This window comes from Oncorhynchus keta, chromosome 34 (genome assembly GCF_023373465.1).
Source record: "Oncorhynchus keta strain PuntledgeMale-10-30-2019 chromosome 34, Oket_V2, whole genome shotgun sequence".
NCBI lineage: Eukaryota > Metazoa > Chordata > Actinopteri > Salmoniformes > Salmonidae > Oncorhynchus > Oncorhynchus keta.
Genome location: NC_068454.1, coordinates 63,586,346 through 63,591,224, shown reverse-complemented (window position 1 = coordinate 63,591,224; position 4,879 = coordinate 63,586,346).

The following is a 4,879-nucleotide window of genomic DNA, read 5'->3' as shown; positions in this document are numbered from 1 at the left end:
ACACACACACACACACACACACACACACACACACACACACCCTCTCCATTGGGGTCAGTGAAAGCTGTTTCCACCCTGCCACTGTCATTTTTTCAGGACACCAGGCCAAACCCAAAGCCTCCCTCTCCTCCCTCCTTTCCTACCTCTCTCTCTCTGTCTCTCTCTCTCTGTCTCGCTCTCTTTTAACCATTATTGGCCACAGTGCGGATCGGCTTTCACACCAGGCTGTCCTCTACTTAGCACCAAAGCACCTTCACTGCACACACACATACACCCACACACATACACACACACCCACATACACATATACACATACACACACACCCACATTCACATACACATACACACACACACCGATATGGTGTGTCAGTTGGCTTCTCCTCTGTCTGACAGTAATCTGAATTGGAATGGTTGGGAGATGTTACTCAACGTCTGCGTTGTTAGCCCGACTTCATCCCATTACACTCTCTTCTCATTCACTTGTCTAAAGGGCAACCTAGAACACTAGAGTTAGCGTGCTGGCTAAGGGTAGTCAGTGAATGACTTGTGTCAAAGACGATAGTAGCTGTGAGCCTGTGCTTGTTAACATTAGCTGTCACGCTAAATGCCAACGAGTTCCGGAAAACACTTTCCATTACAGTCTATTGCTATCACTTAAAATCAGTTATCAGCTGTTCATTTGGGGGGTCTGAAAGCAATTATGACACTAGTGCACACACACACACACACACAGCGCAAGAAAGAAAGACAAAAGAGACTGTTTGCCTGACCTTTGACTGGGACTCTATTCCTATACTCTTTTGGGGGTCAGAGTTTCGATCCTCATGCCACTTTTAGAGACAGTAAAAACTGCAACTAAAGCCACTGCTCAAGGTGAGAGGAAAGAGAAAACAAAGGAGAGAGAGAGAGGGAAGGAGACAGACAGAGAGAGAGAGAGACAAACACGGAGAACCTTTCAAGCTCAAAGTAAATTCCGTGAGTTCTTGTGTTCCTTTTAAGTGTGAAGAGCAGACACCTGTCTGAGCAACAGCTGCTGAACGAATCGATCACTTTCAGAATGTTGACGACACCATTTCTGTGTGTGTGACTGAGCCTGTGCGTGTGTGTATGTATAGCGCAAGGGGTCTATGTGAATCAGTCAGCTCCCCCCATGTATTTCGGCCTCGAGGTTCAAAGTTCCAACCCTGCCGACAGGACAACTGACTAAACTGCGCTGTGTTGGTGTGTGTGACGGTTTATCAATCAAGTATTCTGAGATGGTTATTCTTCCAGCCCCATCCTTCTTCACTCCCTGGGTAAAGACGTTTGTGTTATGCACTGTAGTGGAGATATACGCACGCACACACACGTGTGTCTGTGAAGGTTGAGCCATCATGTGTAGTGATATTGTCCCCCCCTCTGGCCAAAGACTCCTTACACAACATGATGAGGGATGCTCTGATCACCACGATGATGACAAATGTGTCATCTGTATCCCAGCTATCATTTAGAGGAGGTCACCCCCCAACCCTCCCCCACACTCACACACACTCTCCACGCAACCCAGCACACATACACCCACACATATATTCATATAACCTACGGACTCTGACCATGCACACCTATATAGTCAAACAAACACACGTTATCTTATGTTAAAGCGGTTTGGACGATGGCTCCTTCCAGAGTAACCGGACATGTAACCTGCTGCTGTGCTGATGCTACCTGTAGCATCCATAGGGATTACTGATTGAAATGGTTCACCAAATGAGTGTGTGTGTGATTGGTCTGATAATCACTCCAGTGACTACATGTTTTTCAGCTGAGCCCCACCACTAAATCATAGACACCGCCTCCCTTAATCTCTTCAGTCCTCTCCCTTGACCAATAGTTAACTACCCCCCCACACACACACACACAATGCACGTGCGCCCTAGACACACACTGATTAGTCTGATCTGACAGACGCTAATGAAGTCTAATTAATAAAGGGGCTTTGTGCCGATGGAGGGGTCTCTCTGTCTGTGTGTGTGTGTTTTGATTAGCCGCAGCAGAAGGGGCTATAGTTATAAAGCTGCTATTAACCATACTGTTGGAGGGGGGACAAGGAGGGAATGAAGAGGGGGAGGGAGGATGTTTAGTGGCCAACTGTGGTCTTCTCTCTCTCCCCAGAAGAGTGCGTCAGGGCAAACATCACCCCCTTGGGAAATCTCTCCCTTCCACCTCTCCCTCTATACCTCTCCTTTTACCCTCTTCATTCTTCCCTCGCTCACAGCCCTCTTTCTGTCTCTCACATTATCTATTATTTTCTTTCTCCTTTTGACTTTCTCCCTTTCTCCCTGTCCTTCCCCCTCTCTTCTTGTCTCCCCCTCTGTCCTCACTATTCCACACCTGTTTATGACGCCCTAGCGTTCTGTTTTCCTGGCATTCTCTAAATGTTTCTCTCGACTCAAATGTTCTCCCTAGTCCCTGCCCTTCCTCTTCTCCTTTCCTTTCCTTCTCTTTACTCCTTTCTCACAGCAACTCTTTATTTCTGTCTGGCTTTCTCTACTCTTTCTACAACGGATTTCTTTCTTTCCACCTATCCTTCTCCCTCTTTCTTTTCCTCCCGCTCTCCTCTCAAAGGTGAAGGCAAGAGGAGAATTTCACTCCTTTTGAGAGGACACACCAAGACAAGGCCACAAGATAGACCAGGGACAGAAAGGGAGAGAAAGAGAGAGGAGGACTCCGAGACAGGCCGAGAGATGGAGGAGAGAGAGAGATGGAGAGGCAGAGAGAAAGAGAGAGGAGGACACCGAGACAGGCCGAGAGATGGAGGAGAGAGAGATGGAGAAGCAGAGAGAAAGAGAGAAGAAAGGAGCAGTGAGTGGGGAGGCGAGGCCCCGGTTGACCTTGGTTTCAGTTTGGCCCTTTTCATTAGTGAGACGCAGAGGGCCACACATTTGTGCAGGGACAAGGCCTTCTCTGATTAAACTCTCCTCGGCACACACAGTCGTCTACAGAGTGTTCATCTCCTAAACAACCAGACCATCACCACCCCCTGCCAACTCCCACATCACATATGGGAGCTGCAGGAACAAACGTCCAGTGTGTGTGTTTGTAAGAGGGAGAAAGACGTTTGTGTGTTTGTGTGACTGAGAGAAGTGTGTGAGCGTGCAATGTTTCACTTATCTCAATAAAGAGAGAGAGAGAGTTCTGGAAAGTCAGGAGACATAACCCACTTTTTGAGACCAGCTGATGAGAGAGGCAGAGGAAGTAAAAGAGGACAAGAAGAAAGTGAGCGAGTGCACCCCTCACTCCAGGCTGGGTCAGTGGGTTCCTGGGACAGTGAGGTGACAGGGGTCTGTCATCCTGATCTATAGGAGCCTTCGTCCAGTTAAATCCCAGTCCAAGTCTTAGAGGTCAGCCAAGCCATGAGGACCAGCCAGTAAGCCTTCCCAGTTAAGAAGATCACACAGTCAGTGTTGGGAGTTAATGTAGTTTACTACGCTCCAACACTGCATACAGTCCATATTCCATAGAGATCCTATAAAATGACTAGAGGGGCTATGTCATAAACCCTTAAAGTTCCATAAATGGGCCAAAATGAAAGCCATCTTGGTCAGGGAGAAATCCGAAGCAAGTCTAATTGGAATGAATCAAATCAAATCAAATGTATATATATAGCCCTTCGTACATCAGCTGATATCTCAAAGTGCTGTACAGAAACCCAGCCTAAAACCCCAAACAGCAAGCAATGCAGGTGTAGAAGCACGGTGGCTAGGAAAAACTCCCTAGAAAGGCCAAAACCTAGGAAGAAACCTAGAGAGATCTCTTTGTTTCTTGGGACCTAGAACAAGCATCTCTGTTTTGTCCGAGTTTAAAAGTAGAAAGTTTGCAGCCATCCACTTCCTTATGTCTGAAACACAGGCTTCCAGCGAGGGCAATTTTGGGGCTTCACCATGTTTCATTTAAATGTACAGCTGTGTGTCATCCGCATAGCAGTGAAAGTTAACATTATGTTTTAGAATGACATCCCCAAAAGGTAAAATATATAGTGAAAACAATAGTGGTCCTAAAACGGAACCTTGAGGAACACCGAAATTTACAGTTGATTTGTCAGAGGACAAACCATTCACAGAGACAAACTAATATCTTTCTGACAGATAAGATCTAAACCAGGCCAGAACTTGTCCGTGTAGACCAATTTGGGTTTCCAATCTCTCCAAAAGAATGTGGTGATCGATAGTATCAAAAGCAGCACGAGGACAGATGCAGAGCCTCGGTCTGTGCCATTAAAAGGTAATTTACCACCTTTACAAGTGCAGTCTCAGTGCTATGATGGGGTCTAAAACCAGACTGAAGCTTTTCGTATACATTGTTTGTCTTCAGGAAGGCAGTGAGTTGCTGCGCAACAGCCTTTTCTAAAATTTTTGAGAGGAATGGAAGATTCGATATAGGCCGATAGTTTTTTATATTTTCTGGGTCAAGGTTTGGCTTTTTCAAGAGAGGCTTTATTACTGCCACTTTTAGTGAGTTTGGTACACATCCGGTGGATAGAGAGCCATTTATTATGTTCAACATAGGAGGGCCAAGCACAGGAAGCAGCTCTTTCAGTAGTTTAGTTGGAATAGGGTCCAGTATGCAGCTTGAAGGTTAGAGGCCATGATTATTTTCATCATTGTGTCAAGAGATATAGTACTAAAACACTTGAGCGTCTCTCTTGATCCTAGGTCCTGGCAGAGTTGTGCAGACTCAGGACAACTGAGCTTTGAAGGAATACACAGATTTAAAGAGGAGTCCGTAATTTGCTTTCTAATAGTCATGATCTTTTCCTCAAAGAAGTTCATGAATTTATCACTGCTGAAGTGAAAGCCATCCTCTCTTGGGGAATGCTGCTTTTTAGTTAGCTTTGCGACAG